Raw genomic sequence first — 23,617 nt, 5'->3', positions numbered from 1 at the left:
CCGACGCTGTGCATTATGCCACCTATTCCTACGAAGAGGGAAACAGGTTTTCCCTTCCATGGTAATGACTATTACCAGAGCTGTTTTAGTTGCTGAAAGGAAAATGACTGGAATGGCGCGAAACATCAAAAACACCTAGTTAACCCCTGCAATAATCATTAGGACCATGGTGGGGGAAATTCGTTTCCCTTTTCGTAGAAATACTGTACTACATGGCTTAATCCACAGCTTCGGAGCCAGCAAGACTGATTCAAGGACAAAAGAAAGCGCTCAATTTGGCGTCTTCCTTCACCATACATACCCACATTATATATATATATATATATATATATATATATATATATATATATATATATATATATATATATATATATATATATATATATATATATATATATATATACATATATATATATATATATATATATATATATATAAATTTTTACCACATACACCGTGACATTTTTATTCGCACACATTAAGCTACAAATGTCGTTTGATATCCATTTCGCTCTATTCCGGGAATATCACCGAAGGGGAATTATTTATGTTTGGGAGACTCGAACGCCCGAGTAAGGATCGACGATTTTCAGTGACGTCGGTAACCACTCGTAAAGGATCCGTTGTTTGTACTTCTTAATACTACAAATGTATAATTAAACGCTTTAGTTAACATCTCAGCGTCCCAAGTTTACTCCAGTCATACTCATTTAGGATTGTTACTCAATGCCTAATGATATTCAACCCTCCTTATATTTAAATATGACGAAGTTACAGTTGGTTGGGGCAAATCTTGATGGCAGCTCTTCTTAGGTTGAACTAAAGAATTTGTTGTGGAGCTTTCAAGGTCTACAGAGGTTGATGCCGAGATCTTGTGATCACTTGAAGTGTTCACAATTAGCAAAAAATGCTGGACTATCAACTTTCTTATGATTTACTGTTACAGTTACTCTATGTGATTTTCCCTAGCTATTTCTCTTTTTCTTTTCTTTTCTGTTCTTTTATGCTATTGCTTTTAGCTTTCATGAGCCAGCTGTAGTTGTTTCACCGTGAGTGCAGCTTCATTGTCGCCCTTTGCTAAGAATGCACTCTCATGTGCGTCTGTAGTGAATAAATGTTTGCGGCCTTATGTGTGTCTCCAGTAAATAAATGTTTGCGGTCTAATGTGCGTCTCCAGTGAATAAATGTTTGCGGTCTTATGTGCGTCTCCAGTGAATAAATGTTTGCGGTCTTATGTGCGTCTCCAGTGAATAAATGTTTGCGGTCTTATGTGCGTCTGCAGTGAATAATGTTGCTATGCTATAGACGTTTTTACAGATTTGCAAATTTCTTTGCTAGTAAATCGGGAGTAGAGTGATTATTTGTGAAAGTGTGTTTTCTCGGTGATTTCATCGCGTCTTGTAGATTTTATGACAAATTTTATACTATTCATGGTTGCGTCGACGGAAAAATGTGATATTTGTTATCGTATAACTGTGAATTCTTTAGTGAATAAGTAAGCAGATAAAATTCTATCGTGGGAGAATATAATATAGGATACGACCGGCGAACGACTTCCTTAACGACCTAACAAATCGTCTGGTAGTCGCCGTTGCGATAAGTCCCGGTATCTCGGCGACCATTTGCAAACGATCCTGAAATAATTGAAATTCTGAGAAGCCAAGTTATACCTGGCTCCCCTTCGGTTCCCGATCCCAACCTCCTCTCGTCGCCCACCAACCCACCCGAACCAAAAAAGGGAAAAAATTCATCCGAGCCACCCACCTCTCAGTCTCTTTACTACGTATAGATTACATGGAATATTTTCTGCTTCTCATCCCATGAGATAATACTCACGATGGAGGAGTTCCAATGGCCGAGGGAGACCCCAGACTCCGCTCTTTCTTCTTGCCTCTGGGATGGATGGATGGAGGCTCTCGGGCACACCCAGGGACCAGGGACCAGGGACCAGGTACACACACGGTCGGGATTCTGAAGGAGACTTTGGGGCTGAGGGAAATTGGAATGTTTTCATCCTCGTTTTAAGCTGATCTCTCTCTCTCTCTCTCTCTCTCTCTCTCTCTCTCTCTCTCTTCTTTCTCTCTCTCTCGTCCTTCAAGTTATTATTTTAATTAATCGGTTTTATAATAAGTAAAGTAACACACAAGAGAGAGAAAATCATCCGAATTAAAACACACTCTCTGAATAGAGTTAAATTGTCTTTAGTAATTTGATAGACCTCTGTCTTAATGACTCAAAATATTAGTCAGTTCCTTTCTTCGTTCTTCTCATTATTTCCGTCGTCTTAGTTGGTTTTAATCACAAGGAGAATAGATACGTTCAGTATTATGTGGAAAATAAGGAATTCTTGTACACAATTATAAAACACTACATTTAAAAATACATTGCTAAATTCACCACGTATTATTAATGTTTTATTTTTGCTTTATTTACTGTTCACATTTAAGTCTATATTTTTTTTATATTTTAGTGCCTTTCTTTTAGTGGTAGTTGAGAGCACTTTGTTATGTCATTCTATGGCCACAAGAAGACACTCTTGTTAAATTTGACAACTTGAGGTTGTCGAGATCTGTTGATGTGCCTATCAAAACACGATGGCTTAGAGGATGTAATACACCTTTTATACATATAAAATATTTAATGTATCTAATCTTCAGTTCGCATAGATATCGCATGTGCAACACTTACTGACTTTGAAAAGTATGTCCGCTCAATTACGGCTAAGGAAAAGGTGGACGGACTGAGGTGGATTGCAACTAAACGACAGCGAAAGAATTCCATGTCAGTTGTTTTAGAATTTAGTGAGACGTAATCCATCCATTCAGCTGAATTCTAGTTCGTTCCTGGTCAAAAATGTCAGTGGGAGAGCGGAAAGTGTGTTTGTTGTTAATGTTATTCGCTCTAATGTATTTCATTTAATCTGTCATTTTCACTTCTCATACTCGTCAATTTTCAAAATCTTATAATAGCTTTTCTTTTCAGCCACAATAAATGCCACACATACTTTTCACCATTTCAAGCCTCTAATAATCAATTGCTCCTATGAGAGCTTGCTCATTGATTCCGCAACAGTGAACAAGTGAAACCTAACTATGAAATGCTGTGAAATACTAGAAAACTGGAAGAATCATTATAATTGGGTTTTCCGTAGACGTTGTAAAAGGTTAGGTTGGTTTAGCTTCAGTCTCCCCTCCATTCAAGTGTCGTGAATAAATATAGATGTTCCGGTTCCTCGAACAGATGCTACCGCTACTCTTCCTTATCAGATGGTCACTGAGGGACATTCGAAGGTGGGCGTGGTTGGTGGTCAGAGTCAAGCTGTGCAAGGTCATTTTAGGTCATTGTAGGGAAAAGAGAGGGTGTTCGAACAGCTGGGAACACACGCAGACCCGCTGGTCATTTTCCTGCTACTTTCCATTCATATGGGATCCAAGATTAGATGATGTTTGATGCTGAAAGTTTTGTCAGAATTGAAGAGGGGAAAGTGCCAGGTTTATTGTCTAGCTGATATAATGTAGTAATCTGGAACAAATGAGGACTGGCTCTCTCTCTCTCTCTCTCTCTCTCTCTCTCTCTCTCTCTCTCTCTCAGACTGTTTATCAAGTGCTTATTTTGACATCGTATAGGATGACGTATTTGTCATTAATATGTTTATTTTTTTCTTTTCTTTTCCCAAAGTACCACAAGGGCTGGGAAAACTGGAGCTGCTGAAAAGTGCAAGTCCAGGTTTCTTGATGTCAAGGAGTAGTAAAAAGACATTGTCTTGCTGGGAACGCCCCCAGAGACTTCAACCAAATTCTACTGAAATCAAGAAATAATGGAAAGATTGCATCCAAGTTTTTCTGTTCAAACATTAAATTCTGGAAATGCAGGCTTAGGTTGCGAAGTCATCCTTAAGAATCATAATCATTAGTGAAAGGGACCAAAATAATCAATATATTGTTTTCTCTTAAAATGTAGAAATAGTGCGTAAAAACAACTTGTTAATTGAAATCCTTAGTTTTTTGAGAAACACTTCCCATCTATGGACTGTGGAAAGCTGAGTAGCCTTCCCGGAGGTTAACTATTTCAATTGATAGCTGTTTTGGGTAATAGCTTAAAATCGTAATTATTACTCTAAATATGAAAATGGAACGAGAAAGGTTCTTTTTTCCATTTAGTAATAATAATATAGTGAAAAATTCCACACTAATGTAAGTATAAATATTCGCACATTTAAAAATATACGTACAACTAGAGCTTTAGCTATTTTTGTAAGGAGAATCAAAAGGTTCTCGAAAGCTCTCGTTGTATATTTGTTTTAAAAATGCATTTGCACTTACTTCCGTTTGGATATTTTCACCACTCTAGAGGCTCGTGTGATTGTGAGATTTTGTTTTTTTATAAATGATATTAATAATAACTGAATCCTTAACAGTAGTACCTTGAATGATACATGGTGCTTAATTCAACATTGATCCTCTCTCTCTCTCTCTCTCTCTCTCTCTCTCTCTCTCTCTCTCTCTCTCTCTCTCTGTGGGTTTCATTTTATTAGTGCAGGCTGGAAAGCTCTTTACTGAGAATATAAATATGTCCACCAGAAGCAAAACGTCCCTGCAGAAGTAAATGAGGTAATAAGAATAAATCAAGCCAAGATGATGTGAAAAATAACTCAAATATATACAATTAGCGTTTAAAAGATAACAACGGGAATTCGCAAAATTTGCATTGAAATATATTTTTCCAGAGCAAAGTACAAAGATTACTGGAGTCTCGTCCCAGATTTCAATAGAATATTCCCCAAGAATATGCATCGCTATACATAAGTTCTGTTTACTTTTGGCCAGTCACGTGAGAAGCTCTACGGATTAGCAACAGATCCTGGTCGCCCCGAAGCCCTTCATTTGACAGCGAATAGGATTTGCCAATCATCATGGAATTTAATCTTTCAATAGTTTTATCTCTCTCTCTCTCTCTCTCTCTCTCTCTCTCTCTCTCTACATATTTCTCATGATTTTTCTCACAGGCCCCATCTGACTACCCAAGGGCGAGACAGGGGGACATTGTGTTAGCACTTGAGGAGGACCCTTTCCTTTCTTGATCCTTTAAGATGATAATGGTAGCCACTTAATCCTTCAGCCACTTGAAGAAGTCGAGTGATAGGGACGTTCCGGTGAAAGGGATGTCCATCCTATCCCTCCGATGCTCTCCCGCTGCACCTTTTGTCAGGTTTTGATTGCTTCTATCTTCTGTCCTCCTCCTCCTCCTCCTCCTCCTCTTCTCATTTGTCATAATATTCTCTTGTACTCTAATCAATTTTTAGAAGAAATATACGTCCAAAAATCTACATAAGTGTATGTCCCTATACTCGATACTCGATGGATTTTGTTTTTGTAACGTCAGTTAATGTAAAATCATCAGTCCCTTAACTAACTTTTTTGTTCTTTGATATATCACAGTGATCTCCTCTGGTATTGTCTTTGTTTTGAAGTAGGACCAGTAATTAAAGCCGTGAAACAAGAAAATAACGAGAAAAGTACAGCAAAAATGGAAGGTCTCGTAGTAGGCAATTACCATGCCGGAGACGATATCATATGTCCCTTCATAAATCCTGCAGCTCATTAGTCACTCGAGACGATGAGAGGAGCACGTCAGGAGGACGTCGTCTCCGAGTTCGTGTCTCTTGTTGGTGACAGTGTTTATGTGCTGAAGGTCACGACGTCAACAGGGGATTCCGGGTTCTATCTACTGTCGGTGGAAAGACATTTGGGTCGGGGCTCGTAAGGAGGTACGATGCAAGACAAAGGAAAAGATTTCAACTTTAGTTTGGAGTTAATCGAATTATGGAGTTTTTTTTTTAATAAATAGCGGATATTAATCATAATAGGATATTTTTAAATACACTTATTCTTTATCAGAGTACTATAGAGCTTAGTTTCTTCGGAAAGCAGTTCGCTGTTTTGTTTCATTGTGTTACGTCAGTTTAAACTCTAAATGAATCAGCGTTTCAGAAAATCATCTTCCAGTGTAGATGGTATGGCATATTTAGCAATGTTGTAAACGTTCTCGAGGTGCATCTTTTAAGTTGTGGTGGAATGAATTGTCGTCTTGGGTGTCACTTCAAGGAACAAGATGTTGGCAGAAAATGAAGTGACCTTTCGAGCTGGGTCAGTTAGTCACTTTTGACCTCTAGGAAATGGTGGTGCAAGGCTGCAGTTTTCTCTGAACTTCGTGAATGTTTTGTTGGAAAATTCAACTGTAAAATGTGTTGGGAATAATTAATCATAATTATGGAAAATTCAGTTTGGGATTATAGTTCTCTGAATTTGAATATCTCAAACAATTTTGAAGAGTAGTCTTCCAAATGAGTAGTACTTTGGAGCCAGAATGGAGAAAAGAATATTCCTAAGTTGTCTCAAGAACAACAACAAAAACTCTGGTACAGAAAACCTTCCAAATTACCGTCTATTTCATTATTCTTTTATTGTTTTTTAACATCCCTTCCACCTGGTCATGAAATTACGGTGTCTAACAGTTTTATTATCGTTCATAGTTTAATGTATGGAAAAATATTTTTTATTATTTCTCAAGAATATAATCTTCACTTGGTTGGCTACTTCGAAGACAGGCCTTAGATTATGTCAACTCAATAAGACCCTGATGAAGGAATGAAAATTTCACATCACCGTCTCTCTGTCATTATCACTCTGCTCTCAAAAAGAAAATATACATATAAAACAAATTTGTAAAAATCTTCACTTTCCGCCACGAATGTCACTGCCCAAGAGAGTAAACTCTTCAGAAATATCCACTTTGAAATGACAGACGGATTGCTATCTTTATGCATGTATAGTTAGTTATTTTATTGACGAAAAATATATAGTTATTAGTACAAAGTTGTTCACAAAGAGACATAATACAAAATAAACAAAGAGGATAATAATCTCTTCTGTTCTTGCAAGTACATGGCCTAAAAAGAAAAAATACAGCATCAAGAAAAATAAAACTGCAAGCGCAAACAACATAAGTCCATAAGACAATAAAAAACGAAACGAAAAAATGGACTTACTAAAGAGAAAAAACGTAGTCACATCACTATCCAGCACCAAGTCCTAACACATACCATGGGCGGAATTCTTCGTTAAGATTTTCGTTTTTTCATAGTGGTCTTTATTACTGATATTTTTTTGTTGATGAAAGCCAGTTTTAAATAACTCACCTAACTTTGACTTCGGACGATTTAACAAATTTGTAGCATGCGTTTCAAAACTGCCAGAATAGAAAGACCTATGGTTGGGAACGAAGGTTTTGGAATCTCTCCTTTGTCACTGCAGCCCTTATCCCCAACTCATATAAAAAATAAACCAACTGTAAAGTCCAGGGAAACAACAGAATGGTTCGCTTTTCTTCATTTTAATGTGTAGTCACTTGTTCAGTTTATGAATCTTGTGAAATACTTCAACTGTGAAAAAAAACCAGTTGCGACAAGAACTGCTGAAATGCGTGTGGATTTCTTTTAAGAATTAATATCTAAAAATAAAGTGTAAGATTATCCAGATTTCTTAAGTTATTCGGGAATTTGTAATTATTACTATTAATGATCTAGTTCTGGTAATACTCCTGACATATAACATCACAAAATTGATATTAGGTGTAGTTAGTTTTATTTTAATAACATGTGGTCATTTTTATAAGTTCCCAGAATATAAAAGAAAGTTGTCAGGAGGTTCTGTCGGAATTCAACAAGAAAAAGTCATGAATTCACCGATCGTCAGCGAAGCCCTCGTCCACTGCTCATCTTCCTCTGAGGAGCTTTTTTTTTTTTCCTTTTATTAGAGAAAATGTACAATATTTTACAGTTTTAAAAGTATTACATGCAAAATTTGATCAAAGTTTACTAAAATTACCAAAATTTAACAATAATTTTAGCTTACACATTTTACAATAATCTATGTATTTCAATGTTAATATTTTTCTGTAGTTACTCATATAAAATTTTACCAGTATACATTTATATTTTATTACCCTTGACTTTATAAACCGTCGAATACCATAGTTTACTGGTTTCTTTTGGCCTATGGGCTGTCCCAGGTCCCCGGGTTCGTCTATTCAATAATCTTTATCATAATAGCGACTTCCACTCTCAGTTACTTACTTTTTTCAAGAGAAATACTTTACGGTCTTGTTAAATGAGAGAGAGAGAGAGAGAGAGAGAGAGAGAGAGAGAGAGAGAGAGAATATCTTATGAATATTTTTACCTGTGTGGGGTAAGATTACTTGGTCGTGGCCTTCCCCTTTCTGACTTATACATTTTGACGGAGCATGAACCCTCACGTCCAGTGTTTCATACCTCTCTCTTTCCACCCTTCTTGGGACCCACAACAGTTGACTAACTGCTTTGGTCGAAAATGGCATACTGGATTTCAGAGAACGTGCCTATTTGCTCTTCCTAATTCTAACATTTGTCGTCCACTTGCGAGCTAGATGCCCACGAAGCTATAAGGCCAGATGAGAGAAAGAGGAAGAGATTGAATGAAAAAAATTCTAGACTCTAAAGGATAATTCATTTACTGTACTTATGAGATGTTAAAAGTGGCCTTTAAATATGAACTCTCCTATTTTCCATCTTCACGTGGTAGCGATTTTGTTTCTTATTTAGCGTAGACGATGCTAAACGGTATTCACCACCTACGATATTGAATAAAGTTTAAAACCAACCTTCAAAGGTCATGATTCGTCGTTTCCTTTAAGACTGAAAGTCTCTTTCTGATAATTTTTGGCAAGATCTTGATTTTTGGTATTTCAGGTTAGGAATTACAGACTACTGCCGTTGTCTGTAGTATAAGCGAACTTTCTTTGTGATGGTGCGCTCACTTTTTACCCTGTAGTATGCATTAAGCTTGAATTCGGTAAATAGAGAAAGAATTGCAATTTTATACACGATGCCCCCGCCCCAACCCCTTTCTCTCTCTCTCTCTCTCCAGTTGATGACTTCTAACGCACATCCCTACATATTTCGTTTTACCGCCCACATGTTAATTCCCAACCCTTCGCCCACTCGCCTCCAATCCTCGAGAGGCGATTTGAAGGCGTATGGTCCTATAGTCAGGCAGCAGCCCAAACAAGCTCAACGGGACGCCTAGAGTAAACTGGCAGAGGAGAACCTCCGAGCCTTCGCCTCAATCTCCACGCCCATTGCCCATTGTCCTTCGAATGCCTGACCCTAGGAGATCTTTTCCCCGAGCCTTAGGTCACAATAGGCTTACAATAGGCCACAAGGTTAAACTTTGAAGGAGGGGAGGAGAAGTGACCCAGCAGGACCCAGTCAGGAGACCCTCCGCAACGCGAGGACAATACCTGTCCACAGGTAGCCCCGAAGGAGTCGTTCGGACCTGAAAGGGGTTAGGAATAAGGATAAGAAAAGACTGAAGGCCATTTGTGGAGATCAGCTTTTGTTGTTGTACCTCTGTTTTTCACTGACGATGTCATAAATGATTGAAGGGAAATTTTACTTGTATACAAAATGAATGCCATGTCACATTAAGTTTTAGTAAGCAGAAATGATTTAATTTTCTAGTTTCTTCTGTTTAGGGAAATACAAAATGATTATGGAAAGCTAAGAACTCCAGTTAATGGCTTTTGTTTTGATCATTTTTCGCATCTGATCTTCAGCGTGTTTGAGCGGCTGGTGAGCTACTATAGTACTGCAGTGCGCCAGATGCTATAGATTTCTAAAGAGAGATAAAGTTGTATTTCTTTTAGCTACTAAACGATACATTGCCAGGCGATTTTTAATTGTTCACAACTATGGCATGCTGGCCAGCTCCACATGGATTATATCTGCATACCCTGGAATTTCACACCCGACGTCGCATGCTGCCTCGAAAGTGGCTTCTCTTGATTTATGACACAATGGAATGCCCACCAGCACAGGTTCCATTGTTTACTGTTTACCCTCTTGAGATGCCTCAGAGCCTTCACAAGACATTTAAAGGATTATGGATGATATTTTGTTAAGGCCACGTAAGAATTGCGAGGGACCCAAGTCAAGACGTTCCCTTCAAAGCCGTAGCATCTAATGCGATGAATGGGAGACAAATTCCTTTGATGTTGCGCTTGTAAATGGGGCTGGTGTTTGTCACTCACCCGGGGGAGCTGGAAAAATGAATGGTCGAGCCACTGGGAGGGTGAATGGATGAAGAATAGAGAATTCAAGGAAACTCGTGTTTGATGGGAACTAATTGTAAGAGGATTTTCGTGTATGCACACTGTAATCGTTGTATGCTAAAATATCCTTGAAGGAAGAATACATTTTGACCTAACGAAATAAGAAATTTGTTAGATGAAGAACTGATTTTGACTCTTGTTCATCTGTGGACTGAATTGGGCTTTGTTATGCTTGTTGAAGTGAAAATTCAAATAAAATTATTAAAAAGTAATAGTTGCGAAATTACGATACAGTACTTAAAGTTATATACTTATTTTTTTCTTTTTTCTTTTTTTTTTAGCAACAGAAGCTTTCGTTTAACACGAAAACTTATCAAAACTAAGGCAGTCGTTTCTAGAATCAAATGTGTTACGGCCACCAGGTTTGCGGAAGCGAAAGGCGAGAAAATATGGAGTTCGAAGAGGAAGGGAGGCGCAAAACTGTGTTAGATTTAAGGTGTAAACGTTTTCAGAGACGCGGCCTAACACTCGAGGCTGAAGACTTCTTTTGCGCGCCGTGCACGCGTCTCTGTAATAGAAATAGAAAATCGGGGAAAGGGAATCTAATTTGATCGATTCCTCCCTTTTGGGGGTTACGACATCATCTGTCGGGTGAAGAGCTTGCTTAGGCGATTCTTCCCTTGGCTTTTTTTCCTTTTGCATTGTAAAATACATAGAATCATCACTCTTTTTTTTCTATTTATATCTGAATAAATATGCGTTAATGTTCGGAGAAGCATTGCAGTAATTAGTGAATAACCGGCAACATACAAATGAGTACATATGTAATATCCTTGCTGCACTTTATCAAGTTATAGCAACATCATGCAGCCTCGATAGTCTCAAAGATGATGGGACGTGCGAAATGCAATCACAGACCCTCACGAATATGAGGGTTTCGTGTGTTCCGTCACCTTGGCACCTCCCCAAATCAATGACGTGGTGCGAAGCTCCGTATCCGCGTGACACGCAATAGGCGCATTCTACGTCTCTCCATAGACTGCGGCGCTGTGACGTCGCGGCATTCCGAAGAACTTCTCTGCGCTGTCAGGACGAAAATGCCTGGTAATTTATTTTCACTCTCGCGTGATTTATTTAGTTTTTAACGGTGGTTACAAATTTTGATTGAATAGCCCAGCACCGATGGATACAGCGTCATAAAATGTGATGGCCCATTGAATATGCTGTAAAATACTAAACATCCTCGTAAAAGGTCAGAAATCAACCCGGGTGGGTTAAAGAAAAAGCCTGCTTGTCTCTCAGGCGGTGTTTGGCCGTTGCTGTGATGGAGAGAGATTTACTATCTCCGAAATTATCTTTTAAATCTATCATAGATATATGGTATATTGTAAAGATTTATACTTGAATGGTATAGATATAAGCATGTATTTGTCTATTGGAGAAATGGTTTTCTTATATATATATATATAATATATATATATATTATATATATAACATATATATATATATATATATATATATATATAGATATATATATATATATATATATATATATATACTTTATATAATATATTTATATATATATATATATATATATATATATATATAATATATATATATTTATATATAGATATATATATATATAATATTTTATATATATATATATATATATATATATATTAATATATATATATATATATATATATATATATATATATATATATATCAAATCAGGCGTTGACTGAAGGAAACAGGCCAATCTACATAGTTTTTTTATTCCAACGTTTCGTAATAACATTTATTACATCTTCTGGGAATCTGTCATTAATTAAAATAATAATATTATAAAACAATCTTAAATTTTAACTAAAAATTAAAAAAATTGTAAAAAGGCTAAAATTTACTAAAATATACAATTACAGAAAATTATTATTTAAAAGCTGGAACCGCCAACCAACCTTAAGTTAAGAGAGAGAAAGACTGAATGATAGGAGACAACAAAAAAGGAGACACGTTAACTAAGGTACAGTTGGATGGAGGAGGTTTGGGTATTCAACTGGGGAACCAGCTGCTTAATGAGTAATGACTCTAGAATGGGTAATTCTTGGGGGTTTGGTGTTTGCCCTATAATGCAAAAATCGTCTCTTTCGATATGTGTTTTGCAGATTTTTGCATGGTTCCTGATATTTGAATGTTCAGGGTTGGAGAGCCTACTTCCTGTTCGGAAGCTTATTCCACGATGAGAATCGATTCTGACCTTCAGTAACCTCTTCGTAGATCCCACGTAAGTCCCAGAGTTACACTTTGGGCAAGTATATTTATATACTACGTTTGAGGTCAAGAAGGGACTCAATCGATCTTTATATTTAAAGAAAGACCCAATTGTTAATGGATTTTTTGGTATTAGTTTAATACTGACTGCACCGTAATGTTTTTCCATAATCTGGGTAAACTTTTTTCTGAAGGAGTCATCATGTAAAAATGGAAATTTTGCATAAATGACTAACTTTGGTACCGTGATAAATGTTTTCGTATTGTTAAAAAACTGCTTATTAAGAAAACTCCGAAGCCTCTTATAAAATACCTTTTGAGGGAAGCAATTATTTTTAAAATATTCCAATAGGTAATTTATTTCCTGATTGAAGGAATGCCAGTTTGATGTGATAAAAAATGCCCTATGTATAAGAGTTGACAATGAATTAAGCTTAAAATTATAAAAACATGAGCTGTAATAATTAGATCCTAGACCTGTAAAAGTTTTCTTCCTAAAAACAGAAGTGTTAAAAGAACCATTCTCTCGTGTAACGAGTACATCTAAATAAGCCAGTTGACTATTTTCCTCTCTTTCGACCGTAAACTTAATATTGTTATGTTGGGAATTAACATACGCTAAGAAAGAGTCAATATCAGAGTTTCTCTTGAATAATGCGAATGTGTCATCCACATACCTCACGTAAAAAACAGGGTGAAACCTAAGAGGACAATCATCAAGCATGCGCTCCTCCAGGGAGGACATGAAGATGTTAGCGAATGTCGGGCCCAAAGGAGAGCCCATGGCTAACACCGGTCTGTTTGTTAAAAAAAGTTTAACCATACAAAAACAAAGGCAGTGTCCCGCACTGCTAATTCTAAAAATGTTTTAAAATGAGACCGGTTAAAATTGCTAAAAACAGAATCGGGTTCAGGAAATAATTTATCTAATATGATGTCAATTGTCTCCTCCACGGGGACATTTGTGAATAGAGATTCCACATCTAAACTGGCCATTAATAAACCTGAATCTTGTGATAAAATTTTGTCTTTAAAATGGTACGAGTTATTCAGAGTAAAATTATTTTTTGTTAGTGGTTCAAGTAAGGGTACCAAATATTTAGCTAATTTATAATTAGGCGTATTGTAAGATGCCAGAATGGGCCTCAAAGGAGTATTGGGCTTATGTATTTTGGGCAGCCCATATAGAATTCCATATGATGATCCAGTCACAAACAAATCTTGATATGTGTTTTCATCAATGATTTTCTCAGCTTTTAGTGTTCGTAAAAACCTGTTTATTTTGCCTTCATTTTTAATAATATGATAAAAGTCAGGTACTCCAATTTCAGTGAATTTAGTTTGATCAGTTAAAATATTATGCATTTTATTTGTATAGTCAGTTTTTTCCAGTATGACTGTCCCTTTTCCTTTGTCTGGTCTGGTGATTATGAGGTTTTCTTTACTTGCCAATTGTTTAAGTGTTTCATGATCTTCCTTTCTGAAAAACGGAGTCCACCGTGTTTTCAATTTTCTAAAGGCACCCTGAGATAGTTCGAAGAGTTGTTCTGAAGGTCACTTTTATTTACTGGAAAGGTTAATGCTAATAGCCTGTGAAAGATCGACTCTATTGGAAGAAAGAATTTGGTATAATTTGGTCTATAGTTAGGTAGGCAGAACTCCAACCCCAAAGATAGCAAGAACTCCTCACGTTTTGATAATACATGTTTTGAGAAGTTGAAAACAGTTACTCTCTCTTTAGCAAATCTTGGAATTATAATACCCAAACCTCTCAGTTTTCTAAAGTGTCTCTCCTGTACTACAGAAATAAAATCGTCAAGAGTTTTATTAAAAAGTTTCTTAAAAATTACACCATCAATGAAAGAAAGAGAATCAAACACCTCTCGCTTCAACCCTGTAACAAGGTCGTTCTGTTTCTCGATGGTTTTCTGTTTATTACTGATTTCCATATTCAACAAACAATTTGTGGCATCTTTATAAAAATGTGAATTGTACAAGGTAGATTTGTAAAGTCTGAATTTAACAAAATTCGGAACAATATTATTACATTGGCAGTATTGAAGAAAATCAAGGTCCAGCTTCGCTTTTTCCAGTTTTTTATAAGTTTTCTCCAGTGTTCGACATTTTGCCAGTAATTCCGCTCCATAACGACGACGTACGAGTTGATGGAAATGAGTAAATCCCCTCGATCTGACTTGGATTAGGAAAAGGAAGACGTAAAAGAAACTGCGAAGATCCATTTGTGAAGAGGCAGGTCGGCAGCAACAGTCCCAAATTAGAAGTCCAGTATACACAACCAAGAGACGATTTTTGCATTATAGGGCAAACACCAAACCCCCAAGAATTACCCATTCTAGAGTCATTACTCATTAAGCAGCTGGTTCCCCAGTTGAATACCCAAACCTCCTCCATCCAACTGTACCTTAGTTAACGTGTCTCCTTTTTTGTTGTCTCCTATCATTCAGTCTTTCTCTCTCTTAACTTAAGGTTGGTTGGCGGTTCCAGCTTTTAATAATAATTTTCTGTAATTGTATATTTTAGTAAATTTAGCCTTTTTACAATTTTTTTAATTTTTAGTAAATTTAAGATTGTTTTATAATATTATTATTTTAATTAATTGACAGATTCCCAGAAGATGTAATAAATGTTATTGCGAAACATTGGAATAAAAAACTATGTAGATTGGCCTGTTTCCTTCAGTCAACGCCTGATTTGATGTATTCCTTGGTCGTCACCTGCCTGCCCCTTGGTTATATATATATATATATATATATATATATATATATATATATATTATGTATGTTATATATAATATACACATCAATGTGTGTGTGCGCGCTTAAAATCACAGTAGCATGTGATGTATATGTGTGTGTAGATGTACAAAAGGAAAAGTGGAACACTGGGGGCAAATCTTTTCTTTGTGGTTCATCTGCATACATTATGTGTGTTTATGTAGCAAGTGTATTCCTCCAGTGATTTTTTTTTTGGACGTGGCTGATCATCACTGTTGAAACACCGTTTTCCACCAAATTCATCGACAAAATTCCAGCAGTTTATCAAAATTCTATTTACAAACAAGAACGATGACCCCTTTGTTGGAACCACTGGTTTCTAGAGCCGTTCCAGAAACACTTGAAAGATTCCACTTGCAGTCGCTTGTCTTGAGGTCATTTCTCCGTGCCTCAGGTCATTGCCTCCATTTTCAACAACTTGACCATTACTCTGTAATCTATGAAGGGCAATGGGTGTAGCTTCTTTGTTTACGTCCTCGGAATTAAATGTAAGCAGGGATTTATTGGTCGGCAAATGCTTCATGCATTGTGTTATTCTGCTTATAGTTTCAATTTGTGATAGAAATGGAGTGTATGAAGTAGTTTCTAGTTTGTTATTAGTTCTATGGAACTACTACTATATGGGTAGTTCTGATTATTTTGAATACCATAAATTGATGACTATCAAGAGAATTCAGTGTAAACTATATTATTATGCATATGGCCCTCAGCTGAAAGAATATAATAATAATAATAATAATAATAATAATAATAATAATAATAATATAATAATAATAATAATTAATAATAATAATTATTATTATTATTATTATTATTATTGTTTTTTTTTTTTTTTTTTTTTTTTTGCTCTATCACAGTCTTCCAATTCGACTGGGTGGTATTTATAGTGTGGGGTTCCGGGTTGCATATTATTATTATTATTATTATTATTATTATCATCTTCAACCGACTACATTGTGATTAAATCTTTAAAAAGGTTTCATAATTCTGAGTAGTGGAACGTCTCATAAAGTAAGAAAAGCCTAACCCTTGATTAGCTACCCTCACTGTTAAAACAAATACAGCATTATTAACAAAAACAAGGACCCGATTCCCCTCACAGTGAGTTTCCTTGTGAGGGAAGTGTTTACATTTGAGACAAAAGCCCTTCAGATGTAATAAAGAAGCCCTGCCATAGTCGCCTTTCACCCAGATAGAGAGAGAGAGAGAGAGAGCACCTTAGCAGAAACAAATCTGCTGTCACTTTGACTTTTTCGCTTCATTTAGTAGTCTCTTCAGATTCAACTTTGCGTCGTAAACAAATCTTGAGCAGCAGCAACACCACAGCCGCGGGGCAAACAACAAATCGACCGCCACCACAGCGACGTAGTAATAACAACAACGATGATAATGACCTATTATGATTACTGTCAGTAGTAACATAGTTAGCGATGTCATTTTTAAGGAAATGAAATATTGCGTAAATATAAGAATTTCAGTGTTTGCGTTGATCAGTTTTGTTGGATCTTCATCTTGTCATCCACTTTGAAATTGATGCAATATTTTATTTATTTATTTATTTATTTATCTTTTTTCTGTTTTTCAAGCAGGGCTTTGTAATCTTTATGACCTGTAACGTTTGCCTTTGTCACCATGCTTGTTTTAGCACTTAGAGAATTTCCTTTATTACACGTTGTATTTACTTTTGAGAAATATATCAGGTATCTCTCTTATTTAATTAAACAAAATTGTGTATATTGAGAACTCTTTCAATATTTTTCGAGACATATCTATTTTGAGTATTTTAATTTCATTACTTTATTCTGCCATATTTTGAATACTGTTATTTGGGTTGAGCTTTAGTTGCTGAATTGCAACTTAAATTGTTGGATACAATTTTGAATTCCGTTATATTTCATATCTCTGGCGTCGTCGCTCTGTTAAGTGACTCTGTCTGTACCTTTATAATGTTAATCCTAACTCTGATCCACTGCGTAATACTAAATATGCAGTCAGTTCCAAGTCTTGCGTTGACTTACCTGAGATGTAGTGCATTCAGCTTTTTTGGAAGTGTTGTTACAGTTGTAACCAAATAAAGGAATGATGTTCCTCGTCATGAAGTTGAATCGTTCCTGCAGCAGACGTTCCAGCTGTCTCATTTCATAGTTTATAATTTTTTATATCTGCTTTTCGTGTTCTCTCAAATACAGCTTATTCATTTTGCGTCTGTATTTATTTTTCAGTATTGGCATGCTTTTCCTATTTAGGCCCTTTGGCTAGTCAGTTAAATTGGATAGTCCAGTCGCAGGTTAACTATCATTCAGAGAGAGAGAGAGAGAGACTAAGTGGTTAATTGGATAGAATTTGCAGTGCCTGGAATCTCAATTTGTTTCAACTCCTTAGGTGCGGAGACGCGTGATCGCATCTCGCAAAAAGCTTCTCCCTTTTATATTGTGATATGTTGATCCAACTAATAATGTTATGAAGTACTTTTCTATTTCATTAAAGGAGTTAAGGTACTAAAGAGAATGTAAAAAGTGAGTACCTAAATTGCTAGAGAAAAGAGTGGCTCATTATTATTATTATTATTATTATTATTATTATTATTATTATTATTATTATTATTATTATTATTATGGTCTAGAGTAGAAAGAATTTCAGAGGCGGAAACGACGTAGGATTTAGGAAATGCGATTGTACGCTTGGCTTATCTTCTTACACTACACTCGTATCGACGTAAAATATCTCCTAAAAGACATTGATATTCTCTCTTATGTTGTGGATTATCACTGTCACCGACACTGTGCCATTTAACCATTATGGTATATCTCTCTCTCTCTCTCTCTCTCTCTCTCTCTCCTCTCTCTCTCTCTCTCTCTCTCCTTCCTACACACAAACACATTCCGTTACATGTGATACCTGAAACTCTTCAATATATGTCGTAATAAGCGGGAAAGCTCAATGATTTATTTATCTTTTTAAAGGTCTTAAATTAGACCACTCTCTCTCTCTCTCTCTCTCTCTCTCTCTCTCTCTCTCTCTCTCTCACACACACACACACACACACGCACACACAAATGCACTTTCTTACATGTTATACCTGAAATTCTTCGATACACATATTAATATACGAGCAAGATAAATGATTTAATCTCTTATAAGGTCTCTTGAATTAAGGAATCTCTCTCTCTCTCTCTCCTACGCAAAGGTAACCTTTTATCGGTCCCAAACTCATGATTTATATATAATAGGAAGCTTCTCTCTCTCTCTCTCTCTCTCTCTCTCTTCACGCAAAGGTAACCTTTAATCGGTCCCAAATTTATGATTCATATGTAATAGGAAGCTTAAAAACCGCCATATTTCGGAGACCAGTGGGGATGGCTGAGAGGTAACGCTCGAGCGCTGGGGGGATTCCTCTTTTCATCCGACGCAAACACTCGAGTAACTTTCCGTTCCACGTGCACTCATTTCATCTCGACCCTCCTCCCCCTTCCCCTGATTTTCTTTCCCTCTCTTCCCCCCTCATCCTTTCCATTTCCTTTCCGTATTTACAAATCTCTTTGGACATTGATTGGTAGATTACCTAATACAACGACGACGTCCGGCTTTACGTACAGAATCCCAGGGATTTTCGGGGTCTGATGGTGACCGGCTGACCAACTTCGGTCACGCAGCTTGGAAATTTCTCATCTTCAGCGTTCGCTGCCGTTGGGCCTGCATAGTTTAATCCTTAAGCTCGGCCATAACCTTCATGTCTGTTCGTATCTAACGGTTAAACGAGCTAGTTTTTCCATAAAAATTCGTGTTCATTATATTTTAGTGTCCTGTTTATTTAAAAATTCCGCCTATAAGACGTGATTACATCCATCCCAGACAGAAAAACTGAAAATTTAAATAAGGCCAGTGGACTCCCTGAGCCAAAACTGTGGCAGGTGGGTCCGCCCACTCTTACTTTGTAGTGCTTTTTATTTCCGCTTCAATCTCCCTTTGCTTCTAGAATGAAGTTGGCCAGTTGATTGTTATAGCCCTCCCAAATTGGAACGTAAAATGGAAATACTTAGAAGGAAATAACGGAATAGTCTCGAAAATTCACTTTCTTTAATACAGTATTAAAGAAGGTGAATTCTCCAAGATTATTTCGTTATTTCCGTCAAAGTGGCCTCCAGATTTCGTCCTTCGTCTTTGTTTCTGGAGATGATACTGTTTTGTCCACCCCAAAGTAATATGAAAATATGAGGGTGATTTCTAAATCTACTTGTTACATCTTAAACATTTCGCGTGGTTTTTAAGCGGTTTTTTTCCTTTTTTTTTAAGATCCAAGAAGAGTTGTTCAGGATTAAAGGTTTCAGAATGGACTTTTTTCTAAGAGGTGAAGGAACACCAGAATTCCCGTTACTTACTTATGGTTGATCTTTTATTGATTCGCACACTAGTACTGATAGGGATTGTGTGTTCGTGGAAGAAGGTAATACATATACGTATATAAGTTCATACGTCGTACTGAATATGTCTTTCATGTACGTACAGGAATGACGCTTGATTTTCAGAAAGTTCCTCACAGGTGTGGCATTGCTGCAGGCTCTAGTAAAATGAACAAAAATTTCGTTAAAGTGACGTTTGAGGGGCAAGAGGACCTAAATCCAAAAGTGAATCACGATTAACCAAATACGTAGTGCCAGTGTCAACATATTTTTTTCATGGTTGCAACTTTCACTGTAACTTTCCAAAAGCTTTTTTTTTTGGCAAGGTCTATTTCAGGTATATGTGTATCGTTAAAATATCCGAAATTACGCAAAAAAAAAAAAAAAAAAAAAAATCCCCTTTAACCAAACTTTCTTGCTGATTGATACGGAAACAAGGGCTGTTAGGTTTTCTCTACATCGGGTGCTTATTCAGGTTTTTGATCAGTCAATTCAAATAAGCAGGAAGTGCTTTGTGTTTCAAAGGTTAAACTTTACTTTTGACAAGATATATTCACCCACCTTGAAGCTAGTTATTCTGTGAAATGTACTATTTTTTTATCTGAAATAAATCACTTCTGTTATTCAGGAAAGTAATTTGGGAAATAAAATATTCCCTCAGTCTTGAAGCTGTTTTGTCTTACTTATTATGCTTGTTAACTTTCTTCTACCCAGAGTGAATCACTCATTTGGATTAAGTTGGATGAAAAAACTGGGTGTCACAAGTACACGAATATAACTAATTCTCTCTGTACCCCTCCTCATCATTCCTGCTCTCAGTGTTTTAATCACTGTCGTAACTGGAGACAAAAGGGCGCTCTCATAAGCCTTTTGTAGTACCAATGTATTCCCTCCTACCCTCCTAGGAGAGTGGGACGTTGGAGACTCGCCATCCCCATCTGCGCCTTCAGGATTTATTGAGGCCGTCATCGAGGGTCGTCACTCCCTGTAGAGCACTTGTCTTTGGAGGCGTCCGCCACAAAGGCTTCCTTTCACACCACAGCTTCAGCAATATGTTTCATCTGTCAAGCAGAGTGGTCTCCTCTGTTGATTCCAAAGGCTTGGATACAGGGGATATTGCTAGACTCGATATAAATAGAACATTTCTCATCTTTTTTTTTTTCCTAGTATTTTGCTCCAAAAGCATTGAAAGATTATGAGTATCCCTAGAGGTACGTAAATAAATACACACACACACACACACACACACAGACATAAATACTCACACACACTCTATATATATATAATATATTATATAATTATATATTAATATAATATATATATATATATATATATGTGTGTGTGTGTGTGTGTGTGTGTACATATGCAAACACACATATACGCATATATATATATATATATATATATATATATATATATATATATATATATATATATATATTACAATTTATTTGCGGAAGAAAAGAACATTGTGCTGTTCCTCTTTGGACTACAAAGTTGTCGTCCTATTGTTCTAATGTAAATAGGTTTTGTTTCAGTAGAATCATGTCGTAAAAGTTATTTTCAGCACTTTATGAAAAATTATTATTGTACTTTCTTAAGTGGGGAATTAACCTTACATTCATTTGTACAGTTTTTCCTGATATTTGCCCGGTACTGAATGCCAATTGCAAGATTTCACGCAAAATATAATTTTCTGCAAAAAAAATATATTTTAAAGGAGTCATAATGATTATTATTTTTTTTTTTTTCTATCACAGTCATCCTATTAGACTGGATGATTCTTATAGTGTGGGGTTCCGGGTTGCATCCTGCCTCCCTAGGAGTCCATCACTTTTCTCACTATGTGTGCTGTTTCTGAAAGCACATTTTTCAGCATGAGTCCTGGAGCTACTTCGGCATCTAGATTTTTGAGGTTCCTTTTCAGGGATCTTGAGATCGTGCCTAATGTTCCTTTGGTTATGGGTACAATTTCCACTGGCATATCCCATATCCTTCTTATTTCTCTCTTTCTCTTCTACTCTGGTGTCCCACGGTACTGTGACATCAATGAGGAATACCTTCTTCTTGATTTTGTCAATCACCGTCACTTACGATCTATTGGCACATATCACCCTATCTGTTCTGACGTCATTGTCCCAGAGGATCTTTGCTTGATCGTTTTCTATTGCTCCTTCAGGTTGGTGTTTGCAACCACTTATTACTGCAAGGTAGCTGGTGTTTCTTGCACAGGCTCCAGTGGAGGACCTTTGCTACTGAATCGTGCCTCTTTTTGTACTGGTTCTGTGCCGGACATTTGCTTGCTATGTGGTTTATGGCCTCTTTTTTTCATATTACACTTTCTGCATATGGGTGAGATGTTATTCCCAGCTATCGTTCTTTAAACATATCTGGCTTAGGGTCTGGTCTTGCGCCGCAGTTAGCATTCCTTCTTTTTCCTTCTTTAGTTCTCCCCTCTGTAGCCATTGCCATGTTTCAGCGCTGGCCAGTTCTTTAGTCTGTCTCATGTACTGTCCGTGCATTGGTTTGTTGTGCCATTCCTCTGATCAGTTTGTCATTCTCCTGTCTCTGTATACTATTTCTGGGTATTCGTCTACTTTTATCAGTCCTTCTTCCCATTCAATCCTTTGCCACTCGTCTTCACTTGTATGTTGACCAGGGCACATTTTTCTATTTCAAACTCCATCCTAATGTCCCCAGATACAATTCTTACAGTCTGGATTATGGTATCTATTTCTTTGACGCTCTTGATGTCGTCCATGAACATCAGATGGTTAATTCTGTTGCCTACTTTCTTGAGTTGGTACCCAGCATCCATCTCCTGTAGTTCTTTTGTCATGGGAATCATGGCTACTATGAAGAGTAGTGGGGACAGTGAGTCGCCTTGAAAGATCCCTTTCCTGATGTTAACCCCTCCTAGTCTTATCCCAGAGCTTGGAAGTACTGTATTCCAGTTGTGCATTGATCTTTTGAGGAAGCTGATGGTGTTTTTCTCTGCCCCATATATTTTCTGGCATTTTGTGGTATTATGTCGAAGGCTTTCTTGTAGTCAGTCCATGCCATTGCTTAGGTTGGTTTTCCTTGTCTTACTATTCTCCATTACCATTTTGTCTATCAGGAGCTGGTCTTTTGTGTCCCTACACTTCCTTCTGCATTCTTTCTGTTGGCGGTGGATGGTGTTTGTATCCTCTAGGCAGTTGTATAGCCTTTCACTGATGATACCTGTTAGTAACTTCCACATTACTGGTAGGCAAGTGATAGGTATGTAGTTAGTTCCTATATTTCCCTTGTTCTATATATATATATATATATATATATATATAATATATATATATATATATATGTGTGTGTGTGTGTGTGTGTGTGTGTGTGTGTCTGTGTGTGTGTGTATATATATATATATATATATATATATATATATATATATATATATATATATACATATAATATATATACTATATACTATATGTATTGTATATATATATATAATATATATATATATATGTAGAATCTACTGGTCACTTTTTTACCAGATACTTATGCAACTGTAATAGCCATAATGCCCTCTTAACTTTGTGAATTCTTTGCTCTTTTTTTGGATACGCTTCTCACTACAAAGCCTAAAGATCCAGGTCCAAAGAAATTTGTGAAGAAATTGTGATGTCCGGTACCGGGAAACGAACCCAGGTCCCATAATCACAAAGAGGTCACGTTAATTGCATATATATATATATATATATATATATATATATATATATATATATATATATATGCGCGTGTGTATAATGTATCCATGTATCTGTATAATATATGTTTATGACTGTAAAATAACAAAAATAGATTTCACGAAATGAGGTCATTGTCCTCATAGAATAGGGTCGAAAATTAGAAGTATTATGGAGAGCAACGTTTGTTATAACACGACTACGACAATTATTATGGGCATCATTAATTTTTGCTCGTGAAACGGTGCCATTTTACACGTGAACACTGATATCCTCTCCT

General features: G+C 36.5%; 1 protein-coding gene across 2 annotated transcripts in view; it reads left to right on the top strand.

Annotated features, from left to right (window-relative positions):
- The window catches only part of LOC135215383 (uncharacterized), a 517,130-nt gene that overhangs the window by 441,366 nt on the left and 52,147 nt on the right, over nucleotides 1–23,617 (top strand). The window lies entirely within an intron of this gene.

The sequence above is a fragment of the Macrobrachium nipponense genome, chromosome 5 (assembly GCF_015104395.2).
Source record: "Macrobrachium nipponense isolate FS-2020 chromosome 5, ASM1510439v2, whole genome shotgun sequence".
In the NCBI taxonomy this organism is placed as follows: domain Eukaryota; kingdom Metazoa; phylum Arthropoda; class Malacostraca; order Decapoda; family Palaemonidae; genus Macrobrachium; species Macrobrachium nipponense.
Note: the sequence above shows the minus strand (reverse complement) of the source record. Positions and strands in the feature narration are given on the sequence as shown.